General features: G+C 36.5%; 2 protein-coding genes and 1 long non-coding RNA gene across 5 annotated transcripts in view; 2 read left to right on the forward strand and 1 right to left on the reverse strand.

The window, feature by feature from the left end:
* LOC121376756 overlaps positions 1–2,976 on the forward strand; it is a 78,512-nt gene extending 75,536 nt beyond the window's left edge. Inside the window, exons 14-15 of the mRNA XM_041504527.1 lie at positions 1,573–1,675; positions 2,244–2,976. The gene's annotated coding sequence lies outside the window, so the exon portion shown is untranslated. The remainder of the gene's footprint in view (positions 1–1,572; positions 1,676–2,243) is intronic.
* Positions 1–12,595, reverse strand: part of LOC121376758 — a 51,657-nt gene extending 39,062 nt beyond the window's left edge. The window contains exon 1 of the long non-coding RNA XR_005958521.1: positions 12,196–12,595. This is a non-coding gene — a long non-coding RNA (uncharacterized LOC121376758). The remainder of the gene's footprint in view (positions 1–12,195) is intronic.
* A 4,148-nt stretch (positions 12,596–16,743) lies between these two features.
* Positions 16,744–19,081, forward strand: part of LOC121377085 (KICSTOR complex protein C12orf66 homolog) — a 29,112-nt gene continuing 26,774 nt past the window's right edge. For 2 of the 3 annotated variants that reach the window (XM_041504953.1, XM_041504955.1), the window contains exon 1: positions 17,426–17,511. The gene's annotated coding sequence lies outside the window, so the exon portion shown is untranslated. Of the gene's footprint in view, positions 16,823–17,425; positions 17,512–19,081 lie in introns of those variants that run through there. The other variant, XM_041504954.1, reaches the window with a different exon arrangement.

Below are 19,081 nucleotides of genomic sequence, written 5' to 3' on the forward strand. Positions count from 1 at the left end.
GCGATAAGAACCATTTAATTTGGTTGCTTATGTAATCACATGGGAATTTGGTGATAAAAACAAATTACTAATTTAAGATGTATTAGGATATTAAGGAGACCCAGTATAATAAAAACATTCCTAAATTTCATTTGAATGGCAATAAAAACCTCAAAATGGCTGCCATCTTACATGTATACATGTATGGAAAATGCATATATACTTAGTAATTGGCTAAGTAATATATATAGTATAAAAGTTCAAAATGTGATACTAACATGCCACTTTGCATGCAATTGGGAGTAAAACTTGATATAGGACCAACCTGGCAATGACCCCCAATGGACAGGTGACGTCACAATTCAATATGGCCGCCAATTAACTATTTCTTATTCTGTTTATATCACATTTAAAAGTGCAAGCTATAAAATATTAGTTCTAATGACACCTTTCAGACAATATTGTTACTATACATGTTGCTGTTATATATTAATCTTCTGTTTTGTAATCTGAATATACTGATCAAAAAAGAAATGTGTCTAATCATAAATGCAAGACCAGGGGCCGTATGCACGAGGGGCGGATAAGTCCACTATCCGGGAATAGTGCCTCTCCGCCGGATAAGTGGGGAAATTTGGTATGCATGACGGCAGGATAGAGCTCCCCGAATAGCCTAAACGCGAATAATGGCGGCGGCTATTCGCTACATTTTCTGCGTATAAAGGCCTATCCACCAGATAAGTCTGAAAGGAAAATGGCCGCGCTGGTGTGTTGCGATTCAGAAACAGGCAAATATGTCGACAAAACTGGTTATATCTTGATCGAGCAAAGCAATTTGACACTTTTTATAATGTGGAAGAGCATGAAGAATTTAAATTTGAACAACAAGATATTCTGAAGATCACAGATGAAATAGCTGGAAACATCGAAGTGTCCAGTCGGTTGGGCGTGTTAACGTCGCTGTCAAAAATCTACAAAAGTACAAGTTTGCAACACATATTTATTTCAGTCTGTTTGTATTTGCCACATCGACATGCATTGTCTTCAATGTTTTAATGTAACCTATCGAAAACCGTCCCCCATCAAAAGCCCTCCCATTGGCATTGTACTTGCTACTGTATTTCTTTTCAATTTTAAACAACGTAAACACGAACTTTGATTACGTCATACATGTATGTTGTTCACGAAAACACATCGACAACTTATCCAAAAATGGGAAGGTTATTTGGGGAAAATATACAAAAATGGAAATATAGAAATTAATCTGTATGTTTTTATTGGGGGTGGGTATACCTGGGAACACAGACAACGGCTTGTCAAACAACTAGCCTAAGGTAAGCAAATAAAGGTTTTAAATTTTCACAAAATTGTCAGCGTAAATAATATTAAACGCACCGGATGATTCAAATGGCCAGTGTACAGTACTGTAAACTGTGTAGTGTAGGCTACCATTTTAGCAGAACATATTTTCCGTAACTGAAACAAGTAGTTTAATTTAATTTTTATTGAAAACATGTGCAAGATATATAATAATTATATAAGCTATTTTCATTGATTTCACTTATTTATGTATGTGTTCATTTTATGTTATAGGCATACATCAGTCAACAATTTGGTGAGACTGACAACTTCAGCAGGTGCCAAACCACAAAACGAACATGGCTGTAGCAAATGGTGTCATTCTGTCAATGTGCAGGTAATGCAGACAGTGTGTGTGTGTGTGTGGAGAGAGAGAGAGAGAGAGACAGAGAGAGAGAGAGAGAGAGAGAGAAACAGACAGTACAGAGAGAGAGAGAGACACACACACACACACACACAAACAGAGAGATAGAGATAACTAGCTGAAGTAATTATTTTAAAGCATAAAATATGGCATTGGTAAGATAATTTAACCACTAAACATAAGATACAATTTTTCACTATTATTGAAGCATAGATTTGATAAAAGTAAAACTATTTAGTTACATAACAAATCTATCATTTGTACAAAAAAAAACTAAAAAAATTAAAACAGTGCTCTATAAACATATATTGTGACATGCTGTAAAATTCTTTTCTTTCTTTTTTTTACCTTGGTGAAGCAGATGATTTGTTCTTTTTCTTTTAACACCCACCCCCCCCCCCCCCCCCCAAAAAAAAAAAAAAACCCAAAAACAAACAAACCCAAACAAAACAACAACAACAACAACAACAAAAAAAACCACCTGTTATTTCCCAGATCACCGTATTATCATAAATGTCATATTTGTAACATTTTGTTCCAGGTACATGGCACATAAGTTGTTGTATACTCTGATTGTGAACCCAGGTGCATCTAAAGTGAGAATATATACAGCTGGACAAAGTTCAAGCAAGGTGTTGAATGTGTGCGTTTTGGAACCTTCTAAGATTCATAAAGTTATGGTTTGTGTAATGTTGCATAACTGTGCTAGAAAGCTCCATCTGATTCAGAGAAATTCAATGACAGTGATCCAGGTTTTGTTTTGTTACAAAATGATAACATTGATATGAAAGAGATTTCAACCCAGTGGTTCATGATGTTGATAGCAGAGCTGTTATTTACTAGTAATACATTTACTCTTAAAGACAGCTGTAGATGACAAAGTAATTTACATGCTCTGTTAACACAAAATGATATTCATATTTTACATTTTTCATACATCTTCATTTTGAATTTAAATCAATATGCAGCAGTAAAATAATGTTACAGTTAGATGATTATAATTGAGAACTTCAGTGCAAAACAATTCATAAAATAAAGACAAATTAACTAAATAATTATGAAAAATACAAATAAAAAATAATTTTAAGTAATAATTTTTGTTCATGTACAATACTGAGTAACTTTAATTACATGTTCCCTGTGACATGTCACCCACTTTAATTAACAATTTAAGATGTGTTTATCTTAAGTTATTTACACTTGGTTTATTTACTTCTACACTACACTTGCTTCACTCTTCACAATTTGTAAGGTGAAATAAATGATAAATATTACTTTGAATTGTTGTTGTTTGTTGTGTATTTCAGTGTATGTCCTGTTTAGCAATATGTACTGATTGAAAGAAATAAGGGATCACACCAACACTTACAGGAGATAGTGACTGCAACAAAAACACTCATCTATTGTGTCAGGAAGTTAACCATGTCACTATCATCCAGTCTTACATTCCTGTCATTCAGTGACTCCCACATTACATCTTCGTACTTTATACAGACATTAGGACGATAATAGTATTCAATACTAAGTGTTCCCTTATTTCTTTCTCTGTATATTCTGTATATGATGTACAAAACCTCATTTAAGTTTATGGTATTTTAAGTTTCAACATGGAATAGAGTATATATACGTGTAACATGGAATTAAGTCCCTATGTATTAAAAGTGTAAATACTAGTAGTTAACATCACTAGTTATTTAAGATACAATTGGTTTGACGGACTAATGTTATTACACTTGGTACAATAATGGAAATCAAATCTTTGTAGAGCTGACTGAAAGCAATGACAAATTTAATGAAAAACTAACTTGTGGTGTCCATAATTGAGCACTCCATTCCCCTCTATGTCTTGGATGTGCCTCTAAAAGTTGTTTATGTGTGTTAAATAATACTGATGACATTTTAAAATCTAACTTTTATTCCAGATTATAAATTGTATATTTGCATTTGGATTTTAAAAATATTATTTAGTTTTTTAATATTATTACTTTTGTATGGCTATTAAATAATAATAACGGAAAATTGCCCCTGTATTAAAAGCAGTTTCCGTTTCTCTTTTGGGGGTTCTGCCTACATATTTTAGACTATAACTGTGCGTGCCATAATTCATTTTAACAAAACCCCAAGTGTGTTTCACTGGGTGTTTATTTTCATAAATGTTCAGTCCATTTTGTTTAATGAACCAAAAGAAAACTGTTGCAGTGGTGGTAGGATTGGGGGTGTGGGTAGGTGTGGGGCTCATAATCCACATGAAAAAAATAATTCTTTATTTATATAAATTCAGACAAAGTATATTATCGTTGTCAAGTGCAGGTAATCAAGTTGAGTAAAGAATTTACCTGTCGCGTATTTCTTTGTTATTTCTCTCTCCCTCTACCCCTCCCTATCTCCCCCCTCTCTGTCTCTCTGTCTCTCTCTCTCTCTCTCTCTCTCTCTCTCTGCACACACGCCTGTATAAGAATCACCACGCATTGTTACACGGGGGAGTGGGGCGGGACGTAACCCAGTGGTAAAGTGCTCGCGCAGTCGGTTTGGGATTGATCCCTGTCAGTAGACCCATTGGGCTATTTCTCACTCCAGCCAGTGCACCAGGACTGGTATATTAAAGGTTGTGATATGTGCTATCCTCTCTATGGGATGGTGCATATAAAAGATCCCTTGGTACTAATCTAAAAGCCATATAACCGTAAATAAAATGTGTTGAGTGGCGTCATTAATAAAACAGTTCCCTCCTTCCTTTTTACATGGGTTACGTTAAAAATAATACTGTCAGTAGAATGAATGAAAAACATAGAGAGAAGTTTTAAGGCCAGCTCATTTTGCCCGAATGTCTTATTCGTTTTTACCCGAATTCGAAAATTGCCTCCCTCCACCCCCAGACGCTTATGGTTGGTGTTTGACCTTTTTTTCCCACGACTGGTATATCAAAGGCCGTGGTATGTGCTATCCTGTCTGTGGGATGGTGCATATAAAAGATCCCTTGCTACTAATGGAAAAATATAGCCTAGTTTCTCTCTATCACTGTCAAACATGACCATATGTTTGACATGCAATAGCCGATGATTAATAAATCAATGTGCTCTATTTATTGACCTGTTTTCCAGTTATCTCCCTCTATATCTGCATTTCTATATTTTATTAGTATGCTGGGTGTTATATCTTGGTCCCACATTTTAATTTATTTATTTGGCAAGACTATTTGCCTCTATTTTATTATTATTTGTTTTTAATTTGCACCCCTTCCTAAATATATACTTCACTTTTAATGACTGTTAATAACTGGATTGCTATTTCTTCTTCTTCTTCTTCTTATAACTATGTATTTAATTTTTTTTTTTTTAATTTAATTTTTATTTTATTTTATTGTATTGTATTTATAAATAAATGTATTTATATATTTTATTTATTTATAAATATTAAACGATACACTGTTCCTTTTGTTTACAAAAGTACATTGTAAGCGCAACGTTAGGTTCCTGGGCCCATATTTTTGAAGCTCTCTTAGTGCTAACAAATAGTTGTTAGAGGAAACCCGCTACATTTGTTTCCTAATGCAGCAAGGGATCTTTTATATCCGCTTTCCCACAGACAGGAAAACACATGCCACGGCCTTTTACCAGCTGTGATGCACTGAACAAAAATATCAGTTGAATGGATCCACTGAGGTGGTTCGATCCTGTGACACTGGTACCCCAAGCGAGCACTCAACCGACTGAGTTAAATCCCGCCCTAAGTGGATCAAATGACACAGGTAACAAAACTGACTATCACTGGATTAATAAAGGGAGTTAATTTGTTAAACACTTTACAAAAACCAAAAGTGTGACCATTTTATGAATTATCGAAGTGGCTGTAGCAGTTTACGTGTGCGAGTAGTTGTGGTCGAGGGCACTCTTAGATTTACGTCTAACTTTACTCGTAACTTACGTTTACACCTCTTTGTGAAATGCTCTTCAGTCGTAGATTTACGTTTACGTGCAAAACGTAGCTTACGATGTTTAGTGAAATAGGCCCCTGGGCCCATATTTTTGAAGCTCTCTTAGTGCTACGAAATAGTAAAACCATCGTAGGGTGTGACGTCACTACAGCACACGCCATAGTGACGTCATAGCTTACGATAATTTTACGACTTCGTAGGCTAAGATTTCTTCGAAAATATGCAATCCGCGTTTAGCCGCTATCCGCTCCTCCTGCATACGGCCCCAGATGCAAGCCTTTCTCAAGATATGTTCCTACTTAGAGGGTAATGATGAGGAACAATTAACAATTTCTGACCTGAGGTGTAAAATGAAACAATTTTTATGCTGTAATGAGTCTCTTCCATATAGACATTACTACCTTAAGGACAAACTAAAGCATAGCAGATGGGGTAGGCCTTCATGACTTCGTGACTATGAGAGAGAAAACTACACAATTACTTCGGTCTTACTTCCAAAGTGCTAAGGAAGGTGATGAGGAATCTCAATATACTTGAAACTGCTGCCGGTCAAAAGTGACATAAAAACCAATGTTGCTTCTATTGCTGACCAGTTATCCAGGTAGTCGTATGCTGAAACTGGATTCTGCTTTGCAATTAATTCTAAACACCCTTCATACGATGCTGGATTTGCTATTTGTTGGAAAAGATACTCGGATACAAGTGACAGCGATTGGTCAGTCAATTATTCAAGTTGTTAGGCCAAGTGCTGCTGTTGTGCCATTACAGATAAGACTTGCTGCCCAGATGCCCCATTTATATCGATCTAGATTCCTTTTAGACACTCTTTCTGAAATGGGGTTTATCATCTATAGTAAAGTGCAACGGTTTGAAAAGAATGCCGCTAATTCTGTTGCTCCAGGTGTTCTAGGCAAGGATAATGACCAGTTAGACACAACATTGTTATTCGCTGCAGACCAGATTGACCACAACATCCTCACAATAGATGGAAAGAGGCCAGGAAAGAAGACAAATCATATTGTACCAAGAAAAACGTCTGTCAGATTTAAACATAACAGGAAAGAAAAAGATCAAGATAATAGACTACTGTTTTGCTAACTGTCTGCTTTCAAGAACTTCCCAAACTCAGTGATTATGATAGGCAAATAGATATTTTATGGGAACTGTTGTTCAGTTTCCACAAGCTGACACCAATTTGTCATAGCATGGTGCATATTGTCCATGAAGGTTATTTTCATCCTGGTCAGTCTTCTGTTGGTTTTTTTTGCCCATGATAGACATATACTCTGAAGACAAGACGTGTATTCCATCCACACTGGATTACCTTTTTAATCTAGCTGTGAAATACTATGTATCCCCAATAATAGCATTTGACCAACCTTTATATTGGAAGGCATCAGAAATTATCAGCAATGCATCAAAGAATAGTCACTTCAAAACTTGTGATGTGTGAAAACCATATTTTCACTCATTACTTCGCAATTCATGAAAATATGGTTTTAACACATCACTCGTTGACATAAAAATCGTATTAAAAAACCCCACCATGAAATAGTTTCTATGTATTAATAAGGAATTGTACTCTAATGGTGAGTGTGTTCTCTATTGTGATTGGTTAATTAAATTCTTTTTTCCAGAAAACTAAAGACGTCATTAGCAATTGGAACAGGCGAAGTCAATGGTTCAAGGGTCTACAGTTAGATTGTAGTCAGGTATGTTTTTTCAAGAAATACCAAATATACAGTTAGTTCTGTAGAAAAACGATTCAGTTTACAATGGACATAAACATATATACTTTTTAGTTTTGTGGGTGTTATTGTCTGTTTGATGCCTGCAAATGTTTCATTTTTGACCTCGGGCTAACTCCTTCGGTCAAAAATGAAACATTTGCGGTCATCAAATAGACAACCCGCAAATCTAAAAAAAATCCATATGGTTATCTCCCAATTGAATGTCAGCATCATGGTTAATTTCCTGAAACTAGAGCTCAGGCTTTTCGTTGCAGGCACTATTTATATCTCTGTATTTGTTATCTCATTTCTTTCCAGTGGTATAGATAAATATCAACTTGTTGCATAATACGCAGTAGTTCCCGATTTTTCTTCTCTCTTTTTTTGTTTTTTTTTCTCTTAATTTTTTTTTTAAATGTTAATTTTTTTTGACAAATGTATATATAATAATGATAGATAAAAAGCTATTCAGTTTGAATGAATAAATAAAACTTATTAATCTGAAGAAAAAAATTCAAATCTCCATTTCAAGGCATGGAAACTATGTCAGTCCGACAGACAGATGGACTGACAGATACAGTACAGATAAGTGGCGAAGGAAGGTGCCAAAAAGTGTGTGTGTGTGTGTGGTGGTGGTGGGGGGGGGGGGGGGGCACATTTTTATATTATAAATACTTACAAAGTAAATATAAAGCAAAATATCTGAAGTGTGGGGGGGGGCATGTCCCCCTTGCCCCCCTGCTTCCTACGCAAATGCAGATGACAGACAAAAAGCAACCCCTTCAATTGCCCACGGCAGTCGGCAATGCCGTAGAGATTGCCGTGGAGTTTTTAATTTTCCACGGCATTTTTTGGCCCTTGACAGTATTCAGGTGGGGTGGGGTTTTTTCACTGGCATGTTTAGTTGGGTTTTTTTTTGTCGTGGATATTTTCTTAATTGCAGGGGTTGAGAAAGACAGACAAAACCTATAGCCCCCTCCGTTTGGACGAGTAGAGGTTTAATAAAAATAACTAAATAAACTTAAAGTGTTTGGGCAGAATCTCTGTTTTACTGGTATCAACAGCACACTGTTTAGTCATATGTCTTCATCTGTTAAAAACAGTAATAGTTTGTGTTCTCTATTGTGTACTACATGCAGTGCACTGTCAGCTATGGTGAATTATATTTTTTACCTTTTCAATCTACAAATCAAATGGTGAATAAATCTTTTGTTTATTTGTCTTGTGGCTTTGCTTCTTTTTTTTGTTGAAAAAAATAATTATTTTGAGAATACATCTTTAACAAGAGTTTCAGCGAGGTACATGTATATGATACACCTGTCAGGAGTTTGATGAAAAGTAAGTCATGGTGACCTAGTTATGATACAGGACTTACCGCTAGCCCAAGTTGTACTTACAAGCAAGGTTTGATGATCCTATATAAATTGATAAGGAAGAACATAAAACAAAATCCCTTGCTACTAATGAAAAAATGTAGCGGGTTTCCTCTCTAAGACTATATGTTGAAAATACCAAATGTTTGACATCCAGTAGCCGATGATAAATAAATCGATGTGAACTAGTAGTGTTGTTGAACAATACAAACTTTTTGATCAGAACAATTTCCTTTAATCTGCAGTAATTTATGAAAAATATGTCGCAGTAGTTATAGTACGCAACACACTGCCATCCCAAGTTAGTTTTCATACGAGGTTTGATGATCCTATATAAATTGGTAAGTAAGATATGACCTTAACAAGTATTTCCTTTAATGTGCAGTATTGTATGAAAAGTAGGTCGCAGTGACCTAGTTATGGTATGCGACACACCGCCATACCAGGTTGTACTTGCATGCTAGATTTGATGATTCTACATGAATTGATAAGAAAGATGTGGCCTGGACGAGGCTTTCCTTTAATGTGCAGTAATGTGTGAAAAATAGGTTGCAGTGACCTAGTTATGGTATGCGACACTGTCACCCCAAATTGTATATTTGCATACGAGGTTTGGTAATCCTATATAAATTAATAAGGAAGATATGGTCTGAACAAGGATTTCCTTTTAATGTGCAGTAATGTATGGAAAATAGGTCACAGTGACCTAGTTATGGTACGTGGCATTGCAATCCCAGGCTGTGCTTGCATTTGAGATTTGATATGAATTGATAAGATGGCCTGGACAAGGATTTACTTTATTGTGCAGTAATGCATGAAAAGTATGTCATGGTGACCTAGTTATGGATTGCGACACCTGCCATCCCAAGTTGTATATGCATGCAAGGTTTGATTATCCTATATGAATTGATAAGGAAGATATGGCCCGGACAAGCATTTCCTTGCATGTGCAGGAATGCAAGAAACGTAGGTCGTGGTGACCTAGTTATGGGATGCAATATAACACCATTCCACATTGTAAAATACCTGTAAGAAATCAAGCATTGTTATTGGCTGATTACAAGTGGTTCATTCTACGATATCCCTTCTCCGAAAGTCAATGTACCTACTGTAACGTTGTTTACGTGTATTCATACGCGGTGAAGTGTCATTGTTTGTAAATATGGAAGATGGAGTCGAGTCGTTTAATTTGGGTGAATTGGAAGAAATATTCGGACCACAAAATCACCCCGAAGAATACTCTCCAGATCATATAGCAACGCTTGCCAGTGGTTGCAAAACGAAGTACTAGTAGGCGTTGGAACTGACAGAGTAGGAGTTGGGAGTTTATCGAGAGCTACAGACACTCAGTAATGGGGGCACACGGGGGCATCTACGGGCCAGAGTCTGTTACCACAGAAGTGTGCAATGTAGTCCACTTGTACTGTATATAGTTGGTGAAATTGTTGGCCAAGAATAGAACAAGTATGACTCAGTGGTTTTCCGTTTAAAAAAAAAAAAAAAAAGCTATTTTTCGTTTCATGTTTTTGTAAATTCCGTTTCAGACTACAATATGTAATTAACAATTGAACTAACATACGTTGTGACAAATTAAAGGGTCCGAAAATTGACTCGATGACTGGTGTCGACATGAGTCGCTATTCCTCATTAAATCAAAGTAAGCCTACATATTAGTAGCGAAAAATCACATCAGGAGCAAAGGCTACAATTATAATAACTACATAAAGCATGATTGTCCAACAATTAAGTGCACTGCTTTATTCATCGAGGCTTAGGGTTCACAAAACATAAACATTTATTTTATCATCTCTTTGACAGTCTAACGTCGTCTGCAAATTGAAGTGTGCGCATGACACAGCAGAAATAAAGTAACATTGCAACGTTCAGCCAGCTGGGGTTTTTTGCTAAACGTTTGCAAACATATTTTGACTGGTGCTTCCCGAAATGGTCATTCGGTTTAATGTGTAGCATAAAAATCTGTCTTCCAAGACAAGCGTTAGCGACAAACCGCTGGCTAAATTTACTCCTAGAAAAAAAAACCCTGTCCCATCTGCGCAGGCGCAACAGACTAAGCAGTAAACCAGCCCTAAGTTCAGCCAGCAACCGTTTCGCTAACGTTCGAGAAGTATTTGATTGGTTCCCAATGTGACCATTTAGTTTACCGTGAAGCGCATAATCCAGTCTAGCGTTTGCCAATAGTACTGCGCACGGGTCAATCGTCAGTTTTACAGCGTGTGGCAATAGTAAAATAGTATTAATTTTTTCAACTTCACGGAAAATCGTAATTCCGTTTCACAATGGGAATTTTGTCCGTTTTCCGCGATCGCGGAAAATCACTGGGTCTACTGTGCACATGAATCAAAACAAAATATATTTTAAAAACAACGGCAATTAGCAGTAATGGACGCTGTATTCGTGGGAAACTCAAAGTTTTCCTGAAGAAATTAACCCATTGAAGCCGAGCTATACATTCAGACAAGAACCAAGAAAATATGAACTGGAGTCTGAGCAACTGTGGCAAAAATAGACGTCGGAAATGAGGGTAGTAAACGTCGCATGCGACGCCTTGGTTTGCAACCACTGCTTGCTGCATCGGCCTCTTCAAGCAGAATTTCAACTAACAATCGTCCTGTTGAGCGAAATGAGCTGATCGACAATGTACAGCCACTGACAGCAGACGACACTGATAACTCACACTTTGCCAACAAAAACTCAAATATTCAAAAATTCTACAACAAATTGATAAAAATATTGATCCCTTAAGTGCACCTGGCAGTGAAATATCATCGTGTAAACTCAAAATTAGAAAATGACCCCGTTTAAGCGGCGTTCTCATGATGCGATTACTCGCACCGGCATGTCGTATGCGATTTGTCGTAGCGACTCGAATCGTATGTCATTGTGTGGGAAGACGTTACGTCATAAGATTTGATGACGTCAAACAAAGCTCCATCAGTTTAAAAATATTTTGCGGAAAATGTAAGTGCATTTCCACTGAAATAAAGAAAACATGAATGTAGACAATTTACTGATGGCATTATGTAACAAAACAATTATTGACCACATCTCGATAGTAATATGTTTTATTAACCCATGAAATCCGGACATTTTGACATGTTTATAAGCAGGTGAAAAAACACGGAAGTAAAAAAAACTAAACGGTTGTACTTTAATGTGATTTGATTGGCTGAGAGCTTACGATTTGTTGTGAGAAAAAGACAATGTTCTAATGGTACGATTCAGACACGATTTGTTGTATAAGACTAAAATCGTTCCGATTTAGGTGTTCTCACGGTACGATTCCATCGCATGCGACAAATCGGTACGACTAGTCGCATCAAGAGAACGCCCCTTTACCCGGTCATGGCCTCTCAGTTTTCAAACGAACTTTCAAAACACAGATATTATAACAAACACAGCTCCCAGCATCAATAAAATTACTTAAATGACACCTACCTTTGACATGATAGGCTGTAGCGTTGAAATTCGCAACCATTATCACACAACAAATATGAATTAAGCGGCCTTCTCATTATGCTATTAGTCGCACCTGCTTGCCGTTGTGACTCGAATCGTGTGTGTAGGAAAACGTTACGTCATAAAATTTGATGACGTCAAACAAAGCGCGTCAGTTTAAAAATATTTTGCGGGAAATGTAAATGCCTACAAATTTCCACAGAAATAAAGAAAACATGAATGTAGACAATTTTACTAATAACATTATGTAACAAAACAATTATTGACCACATCTGGATAATAATAGGTTTTATGGACCCATGAAATTCGGACATTTTGACATGTTTATAAAATAAAAAACACACTGGAGTGACGAAACTAAACGGTTGTACCTTAATGTGATTTGATTGGCTGACAGCTTACGATTTGTCGTGAGAAATAGAATAGGTCCCTAATCGGTACGATTCCGGCACGACTTGTATACGACTGATGTCGTTCCGATTTGTATGCTTTCACAGTACGATTCCGTCGCATGCGACAAGTCGGTACGACTAAGCGCATAATGAGAATGCCCCTTTAGCAACGTAGCATAATAAATAAAAACGAATATATATAAATCTGTTTTATCGACAAACACTTTTACAAGTTTACATTTCAGACCGTTCCATATTGCAGGGTATTTGAAGGTTTTTTTATGTTCTTCCATCTTAAAAGTGCTTTATTGGTATTGCTTTCAGTTTAAAGCCGCACATCCTAGTTCCATCCAGCGAAAATAAATTATAATTTGGTTAATCTACAAACCTGTAACACACTTAGATCACGTTTTTATCAAATGGAGTGAAAAAGCAGGTTTTATATCGATAAATACCATGGGAATCCCCATGTCCCAAAGTTAGTATTCTGATGTCACCGGTAGATATCGCTCGAAGCACAACAATGCCTACGTCACGACAAATTTCACAGACTCGGGGTGCGTTCGTTTCACCTCTTCTGGACATGTTCCAACTGTTCTGTCCTGGTTGTATCCCCTCTCCAGATATCGTAAGACTTAGAAAAATTATTGGTTTTAAGGGTTTGTAACGTTTTGTATTGAGACACTTACTTGTCTGAACTTTATTGTTACTGAAAATGTTCACGAACTGTGAAGAAAAATTTCACAAATGAACAACAAATCGGATGTTGATTGCGCGAACCGTGCACGAGAAAACAAACCGAACCAAAATGATAACGGTCACGTGATATACCAACGTCTGTGACATTGAAATGGAAATATTCCCTCTAAAAATAGATTGGACCTCGCTTGCTTAACGGTTTTTCTCGACAAAACGTCTTGTGAAAAAATGCAAAAAATGCATTTCGTGGTTTTAAAAAAATCAGGATTACCAAAAAGCACTTCAGGTGAATGGAAATGTGTATTCTAAATAATAAAATGTAAGTAAAGTGCAATTTTATTTGTGAAAAATGGGGTTTAATAGCGAAAAACAACACCGTAATGGTTAACAAATAAACGTAACTAGGGTGTGTCCCTTTAAAGCATTATGTTGTTGTTGTTATTTTTGCGTCTATATAAATAAAAATTAGTTCAAATACACAATAGTATTTTTCATATAACCAGTTTTGCAAATTTACTTCAAATTTCGTTACCCCGATGATTGACTCTTCCTATCAATTGAAGTCATTCAGTTACAGATACGTTTGACAAATTTAAATGTGGAAGAGTAAAATCCGGCGCACACGAGCGATAAAAAAACGCAGCGAGGTGCGTTAAAAATCGCATTCCGTCAAAAATCGGATGAACGCAGTAAAAACGCACAGTGTGCGACTATCCTGCGTTGCAGCTGCGTTGCGTTTTTTAACTCTGCGATGCATTTTTAGAAATCAAACGTGTTTGACATTGAACGGATGAACGCAGACGGATCCGATTGAAAACGCACCGTGTGCGCCAATCTGTGTCTGCGTTGCCATGAGATTTGTTAGATGAACCAATCGTCTGTCGAAGCGTTTCAAAATGGCGTCATCCACTGACACCATGTGGACTCAAAAAACGAACACATGTTGATATAGCTCTACCAGGAGAGAACGTCCTGTACCAGGTTAATTCACCTGAGTATAGTGACAGAGTTTTGAAGGCTGCGGCAATGGGGGGAATTGCCTAAAAAATACAAATGCCTGGTATATTTAATTTCCGTACAGTAGGCCTAAGCTTACATTTGACGTAAATAGAGTCAACCACATATGTGGCACCATTTTGTACATGTTACATGATTACTCACGTCACATGACGTTAAAAATATATATACGCAGAGAAATCCCTGACCTATCGCAGGTAAACGCTAACACGACGCATATGTACACGAGCGGCATGCGTTTTTAGACGGACTGCTATTTTTAACGCACGTCGCTGCGTTTTTTAACGCTCGTCTGCGCCGGCCTTAACATCGGAGAATTTCGGGAATGAAAATAGTTCTCTATTTATATTACATTAAAAATAAAAGATATATAATTTACAGGAAATAAAATAAAAGAAGGTAAAAGGTATTTTACAATGGAGATCACCAGTTTCCATTATTTGTTCTTCTCGGGGTGATATCGTCTAATTGACGGTGGATAGGCGGATGATCACCAGTTTCCATTATTTGTTCTTCTCGAGGTGATATCGTCTAATTGACCGTGGATAGGCGGATGATCACCAGTTTCCATTATTTGTTCATCTCGGGGTGATATCGTCTAATTGACGGTGGATAGGCGGATGATCACCAGTTTCCACCAGTTTCCATTATTTGTTCTTCTCGAGGTGATATCGTCTAATTGACGGTGGATAGGCGGGGGTGATATCGTCTAATTGACCGTGGATAGGCGGATGATCACCAGTTTCCATTATTTGTTCTTCTCGAGGTGATATCGTCTAATTGACCGTGGATAGGCGGATGACCACCGAGCCGTCAATTAGACGATATCACCTCTCGAAGAAAAGAAAAAAATGGAAACAGGTAATTGTACTTGCATAAAAGAAAGTTTGGTGATATGAATTGTTAAGAAAGATATGCCACGGAAACGAAACGTTTTCGTTCGGAACTTAGGAGGGATGGACGTCTCACCATAATTAATACAACCTGGCAAAAAGTTTGTTTTGTTTAACGAGCACGTCGATCAGGAAACCCGCTACATTTGTTCTAATGCAGCAAGGGATCTTTTATATGCACTTTCCCACAGACAGGAAAACGCATACCACGGCCTTTATCCAGTTGTGGTGTACTGCATGGTTTGAACGAGAAAACCCCCAATCAGCTGAATGGATCCACCGAGGCTGTTCGATCCTGTGACGCAAGCAGCTCAAGCGAGAACTCGACTAACTGAGCTAAATCCCGCCCCATGATCTGTCAAAGAGGAGCGTATAGCAATTGACAATTCAGACTCCCAATTAAACTTCTTCTGTTTTTTAAAACTACTAAATTTTATAAAATCATACATATACATACATACATACATACATACATAGTGTGCCCTCCCCCCCTCCCCCCTATAAAATCCTGGCTAAGCCAGTGATTGTGAAAGACCATTTAGGTTACGAATGTGTTTTAAGAACAAGTACTTGACACAGATTAGTATGTATATAAATAAATAAAATTGTTGTATATTTGTAAATTTTATATATTTTCACAATATATAGGTTAAATACTCTCTTCATACAATTTCTCTTTCGAGTCAGTGCACCACGACTGGTATATCAAATGCCATGGTATGTACTATCCTGTCTGTGATGTTAATGTATATAAACGATTTGTTGCTACCAATGGAAAAATGTAGTGGGTTTCCTCTAAGACTATATGTCAAAATTACCAAATATTTGACATCCAATAGCCGATGATTTATAAATAAATGTGCTCTAGTGGTGTCGTTAAATAAAACAAACTAAATTTTCTCTTCATATATTTAATTCATATAGTCATTTAACGTGTATGTATTTGTAACCAAAAATTCGAACACTACTTATGTAGCTCGGGTGTCTTCTAGCCCTTCCCTGTTACATATAAACAGTGGAGGGCTAGAGGACATTCGAGCTATAGTCCGTCCCATCATTATATATATTATATATATATATATATATATATATATATAAATAAATAAATATATATATATATATATATATATATATATATATATATATATATATATATATATAATACTAATTATCAGTTTGTTTGGTTTGACGTAAGAAGAAAAGTAAAAGTGTTTTGGAAATAACAAAAAGTATTATTTTTGTGTGCAATTTACAAAACAGTCGGCTCAGAAATAAATAGCTTGTAGAAAATTTCATAGTATGAAAAAAAGGCGTTCTCGGTGGAGGGACATAATGGCGTTCTCGGTGGAGGGACATAATGGTCAAGTAAGGTATTAACGCGGCTAAACACTACATTTTAATACACAGCGTACAGAAATGTATTGTGACGGGATGTACCGAATATTTTACGGAATGACACGAACGGTTGGTCCCTGATATTCTGTGACAATTTCCTCCCAAAAGTACGAACAAAAGCACCCTTATGGTGAAAATTAACACAGAAAATCCAATATGTCAAATTTTCACAAGAACAACGTAGCGATACTGGATTACGAAATATGAACAGTACTTGAAAAATAAAGTTATTGATAACTAGTATGTTTTAAAAATGGTTTTCTTGAACAAGCGTGATGTTTTAAAAAAACTTATTACTCTAGATTTAGGTTGGACTAACTATAAATCCGTCCTATATGCAATATATCAACCAAACTGTGACCCATAAATACCCCCTTCCCACAAGTTTTAAAAATTTCGTGTTAGGTTTAAGTTTCGCAATAGAGTTTACAGGGGCACAAGGCTAGCGTGGTACTCTTGGCCCGTGTTTTTTTTTAAAACTTACTTTACCAATCACAGTACTTTAATAAAAAAGTCCAGACTTTAACCGTAATTCTATTAAAGTCCAGACTTTAACGTAATGCTATTTGAATGGCGTTCCCATGACGTTAAAGTCTGGACTTTATTAAAGTCTAGACTTAAGGTTTGTAAGCAGGGGCCTGGACCTGGGACCAGTGGGGGGATGGGGGTTCGAATATGAATATGGAACCTTTTTCTATTTTGTTTTTGCACCATCACTGCATCAGAAACTCCATATGTATAAACCTGTATGTTTTAGTTCTGAAAGCGGACCATTTGCTTTAGCGGGGTGTGTGTGGTGTGTGTGTGTGTTTCGTCTGAACCCCCCAGCCTACGCCCCTGGTTTACAGTAATTTTCAGACCATTCATCGACATTCATGATTCTGCAGTAGATAAGACAGGTTGGATGGGTACCAAAAGAAATGTTTTATTTCATGACACACTCAACACATTTTATTAACGATTATATGGTTAAGGACAACACAGATATTGAGAGGGGAAACCTGCTGTCGCCACTTCATGGGCTACTCTTCTTTTTTTTCGATTAGCAGCAAGGGATCTTTTATATGCATTATCCCACAAACAGGATAACATACCATGGCTTTTGATATACCAGTCTTGGTGTACTGGCTGGAGCGAGAAATAGCTCGGGGATCGATCCCAGACTGATCGCGCATCAAGCGAAAGCTTTACCACTGGGCTACGTCCCGCCCCTAGGATGGGTACCAAGATCGATTTCCCTATAGGTTCCAATAGACCAAAACAATTTCATTTGCCGATAATGTTAACATTTACTAATAAAATTGATATAAGCAGCATATCAACACATAGAGGCATTACACCAATAAAAAGTGTTGCATCTCACAGTTAATCTACCTGTAAGAAAATGTGGGGTGGGGGGGAGGGGGATGAGGGGGATCACATATAATATAACATTTAATTAATGCCAATGTTTTTATTAGCAACTGTTATTTTTGTTAAAAATTGCAATTCAGTTTTTGAGGATACCCTGCATTAGTTTCAACCTCTGGTGTTTACTGCATAACAACTGCAGGGACGTTACAGTATAAAAAAAATAGTGGTATAATCCATCCCATCATTCTATTAAAATATTTTTTGGAAATAATTTCAGATTGGTTGACGTAAGAACAGTAAAATTGTTTTGGAAATAACAAAGAAATACAATTTGTATGTGCAATTTACAAATCAATCGGCTTGGAAATAAATAACTTGAAGTAAATTACATAGTATGAAAAAAATGCAATCACTGTGGGACAGACTATAGGTTGCCAAACACTCCTTTCAAATTCACCTATGAAGAACATTTTCACAGATACAACAAATATAACCAAGCAACCAAATAAAAAAGGAAAGTGGTATGGCCTTGTATTTAACAAATAAAAGTGTATTTATTTATTGCCAATAGATAATAGTATTTGCACAAATAATTAATCAATGTCACATATTACTACCAATCACAGCCGCAGCTGTGTTTACTGCATAAATATTTGATTGTACCTCGAACTTTGACATAGAACTTTCTTTTTTTGTACGATGGAACCTAGACCAGTTTGCTGGTCAATTCGTACCATATTCATTTTGCACCATACATGTAGGTGTTTTGTACCATAGGCATTTCGTAGTAAGGTCATTTGATATGATTCTATAACCTTTCTGAAATGACCATGGTACGAAATTACCCTACAGTCTTGTCCGGTGTATCGGCACATCTGGTGATTCAGTGCTCTCAGTATTATGCATATACTCGTAGGAAGTTGTTACGTTGTCGGTGTATATTAGTGAATTAAAGCTCAATTAATTTTTGAATAGTTCATTCCCTGATATATTGTTAAAGGTGCATTTAAAAATTATTAGAATTATCAATAATTATATGATAATTTCAAAAAATCATTTACGTGTTTTCTTGTATAAACATGAAATAGGACAGCATTATTGATATTAAGAATGACA

This window comes from Gigantopelta aegis, chromosome 7 (genome assembly GCF_016097555.1).
Source record: "Gigantopelta aegis isolate Gae_Host chromosome 7, Gae_host_genome, whole genome shotgun sequence".
Lineage (NCBI taxonomy): Eukaryota > Metazoa > Mollusca > Gastropoda > Neomphalida > Peltospiridae > Gigantopelta > Gigantopelta aegis.